The sequence below is a fragment of the Peromyscus maniculatus genome, chromosome 1, assembly GCF_049852395.1.
Source record: "Peromyscus maniculatus bairdii isolate BWxNUB_F1_BW_parent chromosome 1, HU_Pman_BW_mat_3.1, whole genome shotgun sequence".
NCBI lineage: Eukaryota > Metazoa > Chordata > Mammalia > Rodentia > Cricetidae > Peromyscus > Peromyscus maniculatus.
This window is the reverse complement of record NC_134852.1, coordinates 39751856-39769920: the sequence shown is the minus strand read 5'-3', so window position 1 is coordinate 39769920 and position 18065 is coordinate 39751856. Positions and strand designations below refer to the sequence as shown.

At 43.4% G+C, this 18065-nt stretch overlaps 2 pseudogenes across 1 annotated transcript; both read left to right on the top strand.

Annotated features, from left to right (window-relative positions):
• Positions 1-9255: 9255 nt before the first annotated feature.
• Positions 9256-14831, top strand: LOC143269527 (uncharacterized protein C2orf78 homolog; annotated as a pseudogene).
• On the top strand, positions 14815-18065 carry LOC143274336 (uncharacterized protein C2orf78 homolog pseudogene; annotated as a pseudogene). Its single transcript, XR_013052939.1, has one exon. The product of XR_013052939.1 is annotated as an uncharacterized protein C2orf78 homolog pseudogene (transcript).

The window sequence follows — 18065 nt, the reverse complement described above, 5'->3', positions numbered from 1 at the left end:
ATATCTCTACCTCTGCTTAGAACTCTGCCTCTGCCTCTCCAATTGCCTTGGCCATGACCCTGGCTCCAGGGTCTTCAGGAGCGATCAGGTCCAGTAAAGATAAGGTGTCATCAGCACACCCTTAAACCAGGTGAGGAATAATGAGGAGAACTGCTCTAATCATGTTCATGGAGCTTCTCTGGCTAGAATCTAGTTTCAAGATCTGGTGGAGCAAGACATGCTGGGGCCTGAGAAGGGGATATTGACAACATAGCCCAGCAAATGGAGGGTAAAGCTCAGACAGGCATACTCTGCAAGCCCAGCAGTCCTAGGGTTCATGGGCAAGACCAGACCAAGAGAACTCGTGAAAACAACTCCAAGAAATCTGAATGAACTGAAGCCATCAACTCACAGATTCAAGAGAGAAGACAAGTCCACTGTGCTCAACACCAAGTTGAAGCAGGATCTATCTGAGATCAGCCATGGTAGCTTTAAAAAGCCTCAAACCCACCTCAGCATGCACATGCTGGAGTCCATGAAGGTCTGTCATTCACTATGGAAGGAAAAGAAGAAAAATGGTATCTCCTGAGCCTTCAACACTGTGCTAGTCTGTGCTCTAATAGTATCAGAGTTTGTTACACTTTAGCCTCTTATGCATTTGGCATTTCTTTTTCCAGGGATACATATTGTAAACAGAAATCATTTATTTATTAACTCACTTTTAGATTCTTGAGACAGGGACTCTCTCCATAGCCCAGCATGACCTGGAACTGGCTACATTGAACAGGCAATCACTGAACTCAAAAAGTCCTGCCTGCCTCCCCCTCTGCCTCAACCTCCATCTCAGCCTCGTCTCCATCTTAGCCTCTGCTTCCCCCTCTGTCTCCTCCTCAGCCACTGTCTCAAGAGTGCTGTGACTAAAGGATTGTTCTAAGAAGCCAGGGGGAATCAAGTTTCTTCTGTGCATGTGAACAACAACATTTCAGTGCATGACTTCATGAGGTAGAATTGTGTACTCTAGGGTCCATTTTTTAGGTCATAGCTAAAATCCAACAAGATGTGTTTACAGATGGAACTTGACAGGGATTCATTTTTTCCCTACAATCTGCCTTGTTTCATTTGTAGGTTGTACTTGCTATTATGCCTGTGAAGTTCTGACCTTATATGATGTGTGCTTATCCTATCCTGAGTATTTAGATCTTTTTGGTAAAGTTATGATTGCTTTTCTACTTCTAGGAAGTGGGGCATATAAATTTTACTGAGGAATTTTATTCACCCTCTCCATAGAGTTTCATGGTGCAACTCTCTTCACAATATAAAAACCCCAACTATTGTGTAGGATTGTGTAGGCCCAAAATTGTTCATTCTAATAAGGGTTATGTCCAGATTGACCCATCTAGAAACTGTTAATAAATGCAGCATGAAAAGATCCTACTAACTGTATGCAATGATCCTCACAGGGACAAATTCGGGTAGAAGAGAATGATGGATAGCAATGGCTTTGAGAGGCGTCAGGATTTATCACTCTCTGTGTGTGGTTTTAATTATAGATTTGGCCACTGCCATGAGATTACTGTGCTTCACTTTACATCTTAGAAACAAAACAAAGACATTTGAATGGATAACTTCTAACCTTGATATTATTATTTTAATCTTTATGTTTTCAAACTAAGGGTCCTGTATAATTATTCTTATTAAACAAAGCTCAGGAAACCTTTTTCATAATAAAGCAATTCATACAATGCTGTACTTGTATTGAATCCTTCTCAATAATATTAGTTCTCATTGTACTATTCATGGAACATGTTCCTTTAAAACTGTATATAGTATAGTAAGCCAGTAACTTTGTGGCCAAGGCCTGCCCATTCCTTAACTGTCACCAAAAAACTTAGGCATTGACATCTGTTTGACAGCATTGCCTCCCAAGTCATGAATGGAACCATGGAGATATGTATAATCTAGGATCCATACATACAGACAGCAATGGGAGATATTTGTCTGGGACAGGATACATATGGTATAAAACGATTATCCCAAGTTACAAGAACTCTCCTGCAATCACCTTGACTACACTCATCACTTTAGCCGAAATGGTTCAGTTGTGTGTAGATATCACATATTCCTTATCCATTGCTCTGTTATTGGACAGCAAGATCAGGTAATATAGATATTACTGAAAAATGCTGCAATCTATACTCATGTGCAAAGCAATAACATGTTCAATTCCTTGGAATAGTAGGGATGGAAATTAAGATAGACCTGGTGTTGGTGTTTAAAGTGACTCCATACTGAAATAGAGAGAAAGTAGAATACTTCACATTATATCCACCAACTTATTGGTGTTTCCTGTGGAAACAATACTTGGAAGCCCACTACTTTCAGTTAACTCTCCACTTCTATTCTCTAGCATCAAGAAAGACCATTTTCTAATGGGCCTGATGTTCAAATTCAAGTAATGTCTAGAATGACAAGTCAAGTTTTCATGAACCTCCATGGCTCCTTCTACTATGTACAGTTAAGATTCACAGCCACAGACCTGTCTATCACTGAATTAATCTGTTCAATTACTTTCTAAGGTCTCCATCCATCTGAGATAATCAATGCTAAAATATTACAATGGGATGTTCATTTGATTTTGGAATAGAAAGTCATCCTACACTATTCTACCCTACTGCTCTAGCTATCAATTCCATTGGGCTCCTACTGGCAGGACAATCCCTGAGCTTTGGATGGACTGCTTTGTGCATGATTCATTTCTGAGTACCAGCTGGCCATCTCACCACAACAGCAGCCACTGACTCTCAGCAGCCTAAACAATGACAGCTCTCTCCAACAGCAACAGAAACAATGCCAAAGGAAGGCCAGCAAAGAGTCAGACTGTAACAGTTACAGCTGCACCTGAAACTACATTAATCTCCTGCAAAACCACAAAGGTTTAGAAGGGAAATGTAAACATCAGTTATTCTAGTCAACAAAACAATAGAAATAGTCTTTCCTCTGGGACCTAGAACTCCTCAGTCAGAAGAGATTTTGTGGTGAATTGCAGTACATGATAAGATTTCCCTTCTGTGCATGTGTACACATATCATTGGAGAGTTGTGAATGTACCTAAAATCTGTGCCTTCTCTGTAGCAGTATACACAACTGTCTTGACATTTTATTATGTGAGAGAGACAGCCAACAACCTAATAGGGAAATTTCTAAGAATTGTCCGCCAAAGTGATGGAAGAGCCTGGCTTGTTCTATGAAAGCCAGACTGCTATCAGGAGGGGGTTCCAGCTTGCGGCAAGTCTGACTCCTTCATAGCCTGCTACTCAATCAGTTTGGTGCTATTCTACTTTGGGCTCATAACTTCAATAGGAATAAAATAATTTTTCCTATTCTTGGAAATCCTAAGAACCTTCTTGGCCAACATCTCCTGAGGCTTGAGCCCTCTCTTGGCCCTTAGCATTTAGCAGGCATATGTCTTCAGGGAGTGCCATTTTTCCCCCATGCAGGATACCATTTTCAAGTTATTTAACTTACATTCATTTTCCTAGAGATGCTGTCCCAATGTTTTATTTTTCCATATTGATTTGTTACCTCTTGAAAGCATTTTCTTTTCTAAAGAGCAACAGAAAAATAGTAGGAACTGATTAGTGGGGACATGGAAAAGAATTAGGAGGAATAGAAAATTCAGAAACTAAAACCGCTATAGATTTTTAGAATTAGTAAGTTAATTATTACACTGAATGAAAACTAACATGCAAATGTTTAAAAATAAAAAGAACAGAAATGAAAATTAAACACAGAACTGAGTTCTATCTATCTATCTATCTATCTATCTATCTATCTATCTATCTATGTATCTCTCATTTTTGATCAACTCTCAGACTTCTCAATAACACAGGCCCAGATTCAATTCAGTCTATGCTGCTATAAGAACACACATTTTCAGAATGTTCTATGACCAGGAGCCTGGATGAACCTTCCAACTTACAGTCATTACCACTTGGAATGTGTCACATTATCTGAGAAGTGAACAGTCATGAAGGAAACTGCAAGGTTGAAAGACAAAGGTAGCCTACTGGCCTATAAAAAAGAAAAGTCTTTTTGCAGAGCTTTGCCAAGCACTACAAAACATGAAACAATCTGCATGGAGGAACAGTTCTACTGAGCTAGGCATGTAGCTGCAAGCTACAGCACTAGCTCAGTGTAAAAGAGGTCCCAAGGGAAAGTGCTGACAGCTCATGTGAATGCAGGAGAAGGGCTAAACAGGCTCCAGGGTCATTTTCAATTAGGACTGACAGACAGACACTGTCATAGTAGTGATTGTTGAGGCAGTTAGAATAAGAAAGGTATATAAATGCACACTACACCCTGCCATAAGACAGTCTATGAACCCACCAGTGAGTGACCGAAGAGAATAACAAACTCAACCAAACTGAGGAAAGAAAAGAGGTTTATCCATATTTAAACAAAATATATTCCTGTCTGTGTTATACATTGAGATGGGAAATGGGTTGTTTTATTTTTCAAATATGAAGAAATATTGTAGGACAGATGAGCCAGTCAAAGAAATACACCCTAGCCCTGAAACCAGAGTGAAAACTGTAAAAAAAAAAAAAGGGCCTGTGAAAGAAACACACTTTGGCCCTGAAACCAGAGTCGAAGACACACTCTGCCCCTGACCCAATCACCACAAAAACCAACCAATCCCTGAGCAGGAAAACCTACAGAACATAATCAAACCAATCTCTGAGTTTGTCCAAACTCAGGGATTGGAATCTCAGCAATTATTACCCTGGAAAGGTACACCTTGGAAAAATTCCCCCACTAAGAAGCCCTACATAAGCCCTGTCTCTGTTCAATTGGTAGGTGCTGTTTTTCTTCTTGCAGAAGCAGTCAACCTCCTTGACCCTTCCCCTAAAATAAATCTCTTTAATGAGGGTTGTGTGAGACCTTCTTTTGTCAGAAGGGAGCAGAGCAGAGAGAGAACATTAGCCACACAGGAGCAGAGCAGAACAGAAATGTAACATTTCCCTGGGGGATAACCTCCCCTAACAAAGCAGAGTGGTTACATTGCTGAAAGCTTTCCCTGGAGCGGAGATTTAAGATGCTATGCTTAAGTTCACTTTGTGCTTTTCCTTGGTTCTCAACAGCCAAGATCCCTGTCCATCAAGCTGCAACACTCACAAAAACACTTACATTGCTTTTTTCATGTAACCCACAGCCACATACCAACAAATGTCTTCCTGCTCAAGGTGCTCCAGTCTCTATTTAGCCTTTTCTCAGAGAAAAAACCATGGTAGAGAATGCTAGAAGCACAGGATTCTGCAGAGACTGTTGCCAGGAGGAAGAAGGTTCAGTAACTGTCACACTCATTATACTGGTGGATGAAGAGAGAAGGCAGCCAGACTCAATGACTAACAATCTCAAACTATAAGAAGGGAGGCAAGATACAAAGAATGCTCATGTGTCTGACACCAGAGTGAGACACAAGATGATCACCCAAACAACAGGGTTTACCCCTCAAGTGCTTGCTACAACCAGCAGCATCCAATTACAAGCATCTTCATGATGACCAGAAGAACACTGCTTCTGGAAGTTCACCATGATACTTCCCACCATTTTAAGGATACAGGTTCACCCTAGTCCAAGAATCAAACCCTACCAAAAAGGGATGAAAAGCAGAGAAGAGAGATATGAATCATGTCAGGAGCAACAAAGACTAAGGAAGGCATCTAGGAGAAGAAACCCAAAGAGAAGATTCTTGGAGTTCATCATCTAAAATGTTATCAATACACTCAACTCTGTCCTTTAGCACAGTCACAATGGAGCCCATTGATCTCTTCCTTGGGTCATGGACTGATGATGATGGCTCATAAACCAGATCAACTGATACAGTTTCTCTTCCGAGTTCCCTCCTCCCATGCCGACCTCTCCTTCCTGCCCAAGGGAACTGCGTGTATGTACAGTGAATGCTGAAAGCACACTCACTCCTGGAATGTGACACCTCATAGGAACAACAGACACAGCTTCATCGATGTACGTTATAAGAAGCTCTGCCAATATCTTGGACTAAACCTCCTGAAAGGGAAACTTCCATGCCAGGATTGCCTCCTCTCACTAGCACACACCTCAGCCTGCATGGCTACTGTTGGTCTCCTGGAATCCTCTCCAACCAATCCCACCTGTTAGCTCAGAATCTGAATTTCTCATTGGCTGCTGCCCTGTTTATGACATCATTCGCCCTACAACCCAACCTACCAGCCCTGGTAGGTTCTTGGGGTTGCCATGGTGATGCCTGTAAACAAATTTGGATCATCACAGGTCACCTGTGACCAGTGACCAGTAAGTGCTGTCTGATACCGGACACACTTGCCACTCAGGTCAGCTGATCAGACAAAGACAAACAATTTTCTTGCTCCATTGTACTGTGGATTGCTAATACTCTCCCCCCAACCATGGCAGGTAAGGAAAGAAATTTTAAAACATTAAAGAAATAAGGGATCACTTCTCCCTTATTTTTACTATACTTTTAATTTTTTGTGTAATGGGGTATAATGTTGATGTTGATAGAGATATCTGGAATTGAATGTCATATTTAGATTTGGTTCTTACTGAGGCTGGAAAATATGGATCTAAAAGAAGACAAACTGCAGAGATGATCTTGGATATACACAAAGGTAGTTTGGAACTAATGTTACAGATAACCACAGAGTAAATAAAAAGGCACAAGACATTATCATATCCCAGCTCATTATAAGCAGCTACACCATTGAGATTAGTCTAGGTAAAGGTTTCCGGTCACATATAGAAAACAATATCCAGCTCTAGGCCCTGGCTCTTACACTCTATCCAGCCCATCTTTCACAGCATTCTCCTCATCTTTTGGTAGGGTTGGATGTTATCAACATGGGCTGGCTACTCCACAGTCAGTTGGTCTCTGGACAAGAACTGACACACCAGTGTGTGCAGGGATTCTCACAAGGATTCTCAACTAGGAGAGTTACAAGAAATTAACAAATACTGTGGAAATGTTCATTGAAAAATCAATGTAACCAACTTTTTTTTATAATTTATAACCCCAAATGTATTTATAAATTAGAAATGGAAAGATCTACAAATGAAATTATGAAGGTTCACCAAAGTCAATTAATCTGTCAGTTTCTCATTCATTTTTATGTCTTAATAATATTCTATTGTATGAATAAGCCACATTTTATTTCTCTCCAGTATTTGATAGCTATTTGAGTTGTTTTAACTTTTTTACTATTAGCAACACACTGCTGTAAACCTTCATGTACATGTTTCATAGATGCACATTTTCAGTAGTTTGAGGATATATTCCTAAGGGTAGAATTGTTGAGTAACAGAGTAACAATGTTTTGCATTTTGACCAACCACCAAACTGTTTTGCCAAAGTGGCACACCATTTTACAGTCTCACCAAATTTTTGTTTTTAAGGCTCTGATTTTTGTACAAAAGCATTCAATCATTCTGTCAGACCAAACCAGGAAAAGTAAGCTATAGTTCAGAGCTGTTCTATTCCATTTGCTATGCAAAGCCATTCTTGGTGTTTGCAACTCTCAGCCCTTTTGAGTATTCTTGCAGTGTTCACTTTTTCCTCCACCACTTTTTTTCTTCTTTTTTTCTGGTTTATTTCTATCTATTACAAATATATAAAAAAATCCTCCATCAATGCTGCTGATAGCAGCAGAACCTTGAGAAATATACCTTTGATTTGCCTCAGAAAAGGAACACATATTGCACTGTAAAGTTTATAAAATTGGCGCAAAATATTGTGATAATGTTACAATACCAGTTTTAAGAGTTCAGTGACTAATGGGGAGCCGATGGGATACATGCAGAACTGTGAAAGAGATCTCACTTAGCCAGCTGTACGCGTAGACTGTAAATCTACATTCAGATCATTTCTGAACTAAGACTATCATCTCAGTTTATCTGTTGAGGTCAACCAGGAAACCCTAGAATATACCTTGATTTTTGCAAAAAACAAAATAGGGGGAGGGGTTTCTTCAGCATTTCAGTCCACGAGTAACAGTATCCTAACAGGCAAAGTGTTCTCTCACTGTCAACACAGAATGAACTGCTGCTGGAGGTCAACTTGGGCTTTAATTTGCATTAGCACTTACATGCATAGTAGTCCAAGTTGTTGACCTCATGACCTTAAAAAGTAACTCTAAAAAAGTAAAATGGCCCTTCTTGGAAGACTAAAGAAAGACATCCAGCCACAATTGTAAAAAGTCTCATCAAAACAATATACCCTTTTATGAATTACGCCTCAATTAAAAAAAAAGTAGCCCCAAATAAGAAGCAGCTCTGAAAAAGAAAATATAACTTATGATATTTGAAAAAAACAAGGTGAATACAGGTTCAAAAATAATTAAGATACATTTTCCTAAGGCTACCTAGAATTAGGCTTTAAATAATTCTACCATTTCAAGTTTACCACTAGTTACTAGATACCTATTACAAACAAGATGTTCACTTTTTTTGTTCCTTTATCAAGAGAAAAATCTACCTTCAGACTATGAGGGTGGTGATGGGGAGGGACTAGAAAACAAGATTCAAACAATCCCATGCAAATATCACATTTTTCAAATGGAAGAACTCCAAACTGCACTAGAAGTTCCAATCACTAAGACACTTTCCATTGAAATGATTTAAGTACAACTACATGGCACCAAGGTTTAGGCCTAATATAGGCCTGACAACCAAGTCCTTGTTTTCTGGAAGAAAGGCCTCAAAAGTCCCACTCAATTCCACATAACAATACTTCAAAGATCAATTAGGTTTTCCTTTCCTTAATATTTTTGTTTTTGACTTCTAATCTTAAAAGACTACATTAAAACTTAGCTCATTTCCCAGAAGGCATTGCTTCCCTTTGCTCTATGAAAGAGTCCACCAAGACCTCTTCCTCAAAACCGTCTAGCCCCAGCCTCCAGCCTGTGCTTGTGATGCATCTTTCTCAACATCCATCCTGCCTTTCTTCACTGCACTGCACAAGCTAACAGATTAAGTATCTGTTTTCTTACATTAACTCCCTAGGATTTGCTAAAGTTTTTGCAAGTCACTAGGTAACACATACAGTCCTAAGGAAATAATGTCAATTAAAAATCAGCACTGGACACTAATTAAAGCAAGCTTGTGTGTGTCCACTGCCTTAAACTAAAGTGAGGCATTGCTTACAAACTGACGATCCACACTCCACTGGCTGGCTCACCACTCCTGCCCCTCGGCTGCTTTTCCAAGGAAGTATACATTAACCAGATGGCGATTGAGGCACCTGCTGCAATCCTCTTCTCTTCTGAAAGACTGATCACAGAAAACACAAACAAACTCTCCCTCGGTCATTCCAACTGCCAACCCCTCCTTCCCACCTTCCGAAGCTGCTTCCTGTGGCACTGGCCGAGCCCCACGCAGCCCAGAATCATCACTTCCCTCGGACATACCATCACTCAAGTCACTTCCATCATGGCTGTGGATGCCCCCGTCCTCATCAATGTCCGGTGACTCATCCTCAGCCAAAGTGATAAGAGGTGAGGCCGCCACGGTTGGCGATGGGACAGGAGGCAATGGCGATGCCTGTTTGGGTGCTGAGGCTTTCACAGGGACACTGTCTGGGTTCTTCTCAGTGTCCACTTCCATTTCACAAATCCCAGCTGAACCAGTCTGACACTCAGCATGCAACGTTTCACCACCTGACCCACCTGAGTTTTGTTCCGAGGATAAGACACTGGTAGATTCCCTGGGAGCAGCAAGAGCAGCTAGACTCTTGCCAGCTTCCTCTGTTGCCACTTTCTTGAGAGGGGCCATTTTATTTCCTTCCCCATCAGAGCCAATTTCTTGGTCCTTAGGTGTCTCGTCTCCTCCTGAGCCTCCCCTTGGAAGATCCTGTGTGTGCCTGCTTCCCTTCAGAAGCTGGTTATCTCTAACAGGCACTAAGCCAAATTCAATAAGGACTTGCTCCTGCCGCACCACCTCACTCCGCATGCCTGACTTCTCCTTGGTATTCTCTTTTTGGGGAGAAGACCATTTGGTGACTGGTTTCACTTGAAGAGGTGGCTCCATGACAGCAGGAGGCTCTCCCTGAACAGATCCCATGTGAGGAGGCCCTGTCTGAGAAACCTCCACCTGAGCATGGTCCAAAGGACAAAGCAGCCTCCTCTGACAATGTCCCCGCTGAGACTCCATGGGAGGAGGCGGCTCCATCTGATCAGGCTCCATGGGAGGAGGTGGCTCCATCTGATCAGGCTCCATGGGAGGAGGCAGCTCCCTCTGAGCAGGCTCCATGGGATAGGAGGCTCCATCTGATCAGGATCCATGGGAGGAGGCTGTTCCGTCTGAGTAAGCTCCATGAGAAGAGGCTGCTCCATCCCTGGAGGCTCCGTGGGAGGAGGCGGCTCCCTCTGAGGAAGCTCCAGGGGAGAAGGCAGCTCCATCTGAGCAGGCCCAGTCTAAGCAATATCCATGGGAGAAGGAAGCCTGGGCTGAGTAGAGCCTATAGGGGTGACCACCACCTGAGTGATCGCAGGACCGGAAGAGACCTCCTCCTGAGCCAGCTCCATGGAAGGAGGCTCTCCTTCTGCGTCTCCTGAGCAGGTCTGCTGCCCTTCTCACTTGACTTACCTTTTTGAGGTTTCTTCTTTGCCCCTTTTTTAATGGAAGCATTTTGCTTTTTATTGTCCCCCTTAGTCTCCTCTGTCTTTCTGTCATCCTTTGGCACCTCGGTACTATTTTTGGATTTGCTTTCCATCTTTTTTTTTCTTTTTTGTCACTGGTTCCTTGTTCACAGGCTCATCTGACGGATGGGCTTCAGCATCCACCTTTCTTTTGTTCTTCTTGGCTTTACTGACTTTTTCTTTATTATTTCCTGTATGTACATCTATGTGTTTCGTCTCTGCTGCCTAAGTCTCCGTCGCGGATTTCTGAGTTCTGGTAGTTACCTGGACCACTGAGGCATTGCCACAAGACTTCTTCTCTTTTGAAACATCCTTTTTTCTCTAGATATTAGGATAGCTACACCAGCTTGTTTCTTAGGTCCATTTGCTTGAAAAGCCTTTTCCCAGCCCTTTACTTGGAGGTAGTGTCTATCTTTGAAGTTAAAGTATGTTTCTTGTATGCAGCAGATGGATGGGTTCTGTTTTTTTATCCATTTTGTTAGCCTATGTCTTTTTATAGGTGAGTTGAAACTAATGATATTGATGGATATTAATGACCATTGATTGTTAATTCCTGTTATTTTTTGTGGTTGTGTTGTGTTGTCCTTCTGTGGTGTATGTTGGTGTGGGATTATCTATTGCTTGATTTTTCATGGATGTGTTTAGCTTCTTTGGGTTCCCTTCTAGTGCTTTCTGTAGGGCTGGGTTTGTGGACAGGTATTGATTAAATCTGGTTTTATCCTGGAATATTTTGTTTACTCCACCTATGGTGATTGAGAGTTTTGCTGGGTATAATAGTCTGGGTTGGCATCTGTGGTCTCTTAGTGTCTGCATGAGATTTGTCCATGATCTTCTAGCTTTCATAGTCTCTATTGAGTAGTCTGGTGTTATTCTGATGGGTTTGCCTTTATATGTTACTTGGTCTTTTTCCTTTGAGGCTCTTAATATTTTTTCTTTGTTCTGTGTGTTTAGTGCTTTGATTATTATGTGGCAAGGGGACTTTTTTTTTGGATCCAGCCTATTTGGTGTTCTGTAAGCTTCTTGTATCTTCATAGATATTTCTTTCTTTAGGTTAGGAAAGTTTTCTTCTATGATTTTGTTGAATATATTTTCTGTGCCTTTGAGTTGGTATTCTTCTCCTTCTTCTATCCCTATTATTCTTAGGTTTGGTCTTTTCATGGTGTCCCAAATTTCCTGGACGTTTTGTGTTACAACTTTTTTGTCTTTAGTGTTTTCTTTGACTGACGAATCTATTTTCTCTATCGTGTCTTCAGTGTCAGAGATTCTCTGTTCCATCTCTTGCAATCGGTTGGTTATGCTTGTTTCTGTAGTTCCTGTTCGTTTAGTCAGGATTTCTATTTCCAGCATTCCCTCAGCATGTGTTTTCTTTATTGTCTCAAATTCATTTTTCAGATCTTGGAATGTTTCTTTCATCTGTTTAATTGCTTTTTCTTGGCTTGATTTGATTTCTTCCCATTTTTTGTTCATTTTTTCTTCCATTTCTTTAAGGGAGTTTTTTATTTCCTCATTAAGAGAGTTTTTCATTTCCTCTTTAAGGAAAGTTTTTATTTCCTCTTTAAGGTAGTTTTTCATTTCTTCTTTAAGGAAAGTTTTTATTTCCTCTTTGAGGGAATGTTTTATTTCTTCTTTAAGGGCCTCTATCATCTTCTTAAAGTCATTTTTAGGGTTGATTTCTTCTGTTTCTTCTGTCATGGTATGATTAGGTCTTGCAGGTGTAGAATCACTAGGTTCTGATGTTGCCATATAGGTCTTTATGTTGTTGCCTGTATTTTTGCACTGGCGTCTACTCATCTTTTCCTCTGTGCGTTGCAGGTGGTGTCTGTGTCTGAGAGTGCCTCTCTTGTTCTAATTTTTAGTCTTGGTTTAGTAGGGGTTCTTGGTTAAATTGGTGATATTGGGATGTTTCTTCAGGGACAGCTGATTTCAGTCGGTGAATTATATACTTATGATTCTGGTGATCTGGTTTAGTGGCTGGGTAGTGCCTTCTTCTGTGTTCCCAGGTCACATTTTGTTCATTTGTCAACTCCTCAGCTGATCTTGTTTCTTCAGACTTCAAACTGTAGGCATCTGAATCCTCTCCCAGATGGGTTTTTAGCAGAGCAGGGTAGTCTCACCAACACCTCCAAGTTGTTGGGTTTCACAGGATCAGCAGTTGGGCCCTGGGTTGTCCCCAGACGGAGTGCCCAGACTTACCTTGGTTCCAACCCACGGGGATAGCCTCCTCCCCAGGCGTTGGGGCTAGGGGCGTCCCCGCTCCAAGCTGCATATGCCTGTCTCTGTCCCGGGGCCTGTCCACCCCAGTGGCCCGCCCCCACAGGCACACCTGTGTCCGCTTGTCCCCTCCGCCGGGCCTGTATGTCCCTGTCAGCTGCCGCTGGGTCTGTCTGCCTCAGCGGCCGCCAACGGGCCCCTATGTCTCCGCTGGCTGCTGCCGCAGGCCTACCTACCTCTGCTTGTCACCGCTGCCGGGCCCATCCACCTCTGTGGGGCGCCACCAGGCTTGCATGTCCCCGTCAGCCACTGCCACCGGGCCCGTCCACCTCTGTGGGTCGCCGCCGCGGACCCACCTGCGTCCACCTGTCTCTGCAGTGTGGCCTGTCTCGTAACCAACTTTTAATTAAGAAACAATCTTATTCAGAGATGAACCCATGCTACATAAGAAATCCCAAACTGTCACTTGAAACATAGGCAATCAATATGAAACGTTATCAGCAGGTTGTATTCATGTAGTCATATTGGATGTGTGCTGAATTTATATTAGAAAATAACAAGTAGTGACCTACATAATAAGTAGTGGGAAAGAGAAGGAGCTAGATGAAAAAGGGATTCTTAGCTAAATACTGTTCTTCTCTATGAAAGTCCTGATACGTCATTTCATTAAGAAAGTTCAGAGTAGAGCCAAGCCTGGGCAAATGGAAAGAACCTTCAATGCCAGCAATCTGATGCAGAGACAGGCCAGTCTGTGTGATTTCAAGGCCAGACTGATCTAGGTAGACACTCTCTCTCTGGGTCAACATTGAGGAAGATCTGCACAGAACAGAACAATGGTAGAGGCATGAGAAGCTGTCTAAGGTTCTCCTACTTTAAACTCTTCTGTTCTGGACACAGGTGTGAGGCAGTGCCACAGCAGGAATCAGAACAAGACAAAGCAGGGCAAAGAAGGGTGTTGTCTAGGTCAGAGCAAGAGTCAACGTGGATCAACTAGGAAATCCATGCCAGCACAAGAAGAACAGGCAGCTAACTAAATGAATGCCATCCTATCCTTTAGAAAGAACCATTTGTTTGGGATATATGAGAGAAAATGGGTCTCAGACTCTCCCAGACTGTACAAAGTGGAGATAACAAAGATCTACAAGGGAAGACACACAGATTCCATCTCACCCTCTTCCCATTTTCCTCTTGTTTCCTACAGAAAATTTCCAAACTGCAACTTTCTTTGGAAAAGAATGTGCTCTGCAGCCCTCTGTACCTGAGCTAAGGAATGCCATGCTATTAGCAGGAAGTGTGTGCAACTTGTCCAGGGTCTCCACCCCAGCTGTGAGTGCAGCATGGCTCCTGCCATTAGACTCCAGCACTTGTTTCCAGCAGCTCATGGACAGTGCCTACCCTTACCTATCAGCTGGCACAACCATGGTGACTGTGCTGACTGACCAGGGCCAGCGCTCTGCCTCAGCACTCTCCTATCCAGGTGTTCTCCAGTGGGATCCCACAGGAAACACTGAAAAAAGGGCAGCTGCACTCCAGGACTTCACTGTAACTGTCATTGACCAGAATACCACATTCTCCTCCATCTCTAGGACAGCCTAGGGTGATAATATTTTAGATCCCAATGCCTTAGTCCTTTCCAGCCTTGTTCAGGCCACACCACCACAGGTACCAAATCAAGGATACAGGCTAGCACCTTCCTACCTGCAGGGCAGCCAGGTCTATTACAATGACTTCAACAGCCTGGGCCCTCTGATGCCTGGAGAACTCAGGCAATGCCTGCAGGCCTGTGGCTCTGTGTCCTACTCTGAGGTTCAGGCCTCTGCCCTGCAACCAGAGATGGTGAAGATGCCAAAGGAATTTCAGTCAACAAATATCCAAACACCCTTCTCCATCTCTGCCATCTACTATCCCACAGATGCTCAAGACATGCTAGACACCAGTCTTCAAGGTGAGTAGAGCCAGGAGGGAGGACTGAGATCAGCACTCAAAGCAGACACAGCTCAAACTTTCAGGAGTGGATGTCCTCAGGGAGGAAAAATGGGAGTCCTGAGAGTTCAGCCTGGGTCTGGCTCACCATCCCAATCTTCAGTTTCTATAATAACTGACAATGCATGGAAATGAGTGGCATTCATCCTCCATTAAGACATGTCCAAGGACACCAGAACAGACCCACATGTCACTGACCTAGCTAATCAGTCCCATGCACCATTACACAGCAATTGCCTCCTTCCTAATCTATTCCTCGGGGCTGTAGAGAACACCAAGGCCTTTCTGTTTGGTAACACTTTATATTCTCTTGCTTGAATTCTGACTCTAGAGCAGTGCAACTCCAAATCTGTCCTAGAAGAAGTATTGCAGATTCTAAGTGCTGGAACTGCTGTTCTCTTACAAGCAAAAGTGCATTGATAGTCCAGTATACCTGGTGTACCAGAGTACAACTGCTAAATTGGGCAAAGCTTCTCTCTCATTCTCTCTCTCTCTCTCTCTCTCTCTCTCTCTCTCTCTTCCTTTCTCATTTCCCCTCTCTCTCCCTTTTTCTTTTGCTATTGTTATTTAGAGGTGTGCCAAGGAAATTCATGATCACTAGGATATGTTCTAAACTACAAAGATAACCCAAGCGAAAGATTTCACCTTCTTAAACCAATTTTCAAATCATTAATAATAAGCCTGTGAAATGTGGAGCTGGAGGAAATCCAGGGTTGCTGAAATGATTGCCTTGCAGGAGTGAGGAACTGGGTTTGGATTCCTGACCCATTTAAAAACTCAGGCAAGAGGGGGAATTTGAGTAATGCCAACAGTTGGAAGAAATGAGCAAATTCTTGAAAATTATTGACCAGACAACCTTCATGAGAGCAAACTTCCACAGAAATGAGGGTTATTCTATCAAAGACATGCGAAAGGAAAGGAAGGACCACACCCCCACGCAATTCTGTCACCTCCCCATAATCACTATGCATACACATGACACACAAACACCAAGGAAAACACAAACATCTGAGAAATGATGATATCACATAGTTACTAGAAATAAGAGAGTGGTCACAAGTCTCCCAACAGAGGTGCCGCCTGTGCTACTCAAGCAGAGCTCACAGGAATGACTTCCACACTGCTGTAGGGGTCTGAGTACTGAGGAGCATTGAAAAGTGGGGAGCACCTCACTTACCAGGCATTGACTTCTTCCTTAACTCTTTTTCAGTGGTGAAAATGGAGACAGCCCTGGAATTGACAGCTGCAGGCCAGACACTCTGTCTGCTGCAGAGTCCAGACCTCTGCAATGCCTGCATGCAGGATGTTCAGGAGTCACCACCTGTCCATGGGCACTGGTCATTAACTGCCCCCATCGACAGTCCTTCAGAATTCCTGCCCTTGCCTCCTGCTCCAATCTTGGAACAAACAGACAATAACGACTTGGATTTGATGACAGATGATCTATCAACTCCTCTGAATGCCTACCAGGGCATAAAAGAAAACCAAGACCCATCACTTCTCCCTTTAGCACATGCCAACATGCAGCAGGCCCTGAACTACACTGATTTAGGGAGCGTAAAACAGAAGCTTTCTCCTGACAATGCCACCTTGGGAAGCAGCAGCCTTGGTCAGGATGAGCCTGGGGTGCTGCAGAGTGTGATGGGCTCCAGCATGGACTTTGCAGACATGACTACACTGGTGGCAGATATTCACCTTCCCAGACTCTTCAACTCAATCACTGATATGAACCCATTCCAAGATCCCACAGCAACCCAATCCAAAGACATCAGCAGGGATCAGGTCCAGGAAAGCTCCAGCAACATCAGTGTACCCATGGACCAAGTGAGAAAGAATGGCCAGAAAGCCTCTGAGATGCTATATGGGTCTTCTCAGGCCAGAATCCAGCTCCAGGACCGGGTGAAGGGAGAAGAGGCTGTGGGCAGTGCTGGGTCCAGTGAAGGGGCTATTGACAACATGCCGAAGCACTTGGAGGGCAGAGCCCAGAAAGCCACACCCAGCACGCCCAGCAGAGCTAGGGTTCATGAGCAAGACAAGACCAAGAGATCCAAAGAAAACAGAGGAGCTTAAGCAGTCAAGGAACAGAGTCAAGGCTGAAGAATATGATACGCCAAAGAACAAGAGGAAGAGGAATCCACCTGAGCTCAGCCACAACAGCTTTAAAAATCCTCGAACTCATCTCGGCATGCACATGCTAGAATCCGTACAAGTCTTTCACCCACTGGGGAAGAAGAATGAGAAGAAAACTGGCATCTCTTCCTCCTGGGCTCGGCTAAACTTCAGCAACAACAAAGATCCCAGGGCAGGCCCAGCCACCACATCAATTCTGGATGGGCCATGTGACGGCCCAGGCCCTGGTAAAACCCTGAGAAATGCTCAGAGAACAGAGAGAAATGCTTACAGGGAGTGTCGTCCACCTCCATCCCAGTATGAGCTGCCCCCACCTGGCAAGGTCAAGTTTGTACCTCTAGCTTGTCCAGCCCTGGACATGCCACAAGCAAGACCTAGTTCTACAAAGCCTCTCTCCCTGGCTTCATGCAGGGCCCCTGCAATGTACCCTGTGAGACCTCATTCTGACTCAGCTCAGTCTACCACACCCAAGCCATCTAAACCAGCTCCTGCCAGCACTTCTTTGATGGCCTCTGACAAGCCAGTTCTGCCTATTGCTACCAGTGCCACACGAGATAACATAACCAACCCCATCCAGTCTTGCACTGGGCCTCAGCCAGCTGTCTGTAGGCCAGTATCCTACAGGGCATCCTCTCACCCTTCACTACAGAGGGAGCTTGCCTCTGCAGACAAGAACAAGGCCCCATCACCTCCCAAACCTCAAATCCAACATCTACTGCAAGACTTCAGCCACCAACCAATTCCATGGAGGAAAGTTGACATTCCAGGGCCAGTCATCTCACAGCCCATCACAGAAGAGCAGAGGCCAGAGAGGGAGGCCATGAAGAGGCGGGCTCAACAGGAGAGAGAGAATTCTGCCAAGTACACGTCTCTGGGAAAACTGCAGCTCTTCCTAGAGAGGCAGAAGGATATGGACATTTCTAGATATTTTGTATATGTCATGTAAGGGCTGGCCTAGCTGTTGGAACACCGTACTCCTCAAGAGAGAGAAGGTGATATATGGAGACATATATGCATGCATACATTGGATATAAAGACTTGGACTTAAGTGTAGATATGTAGGTACGTATTTAG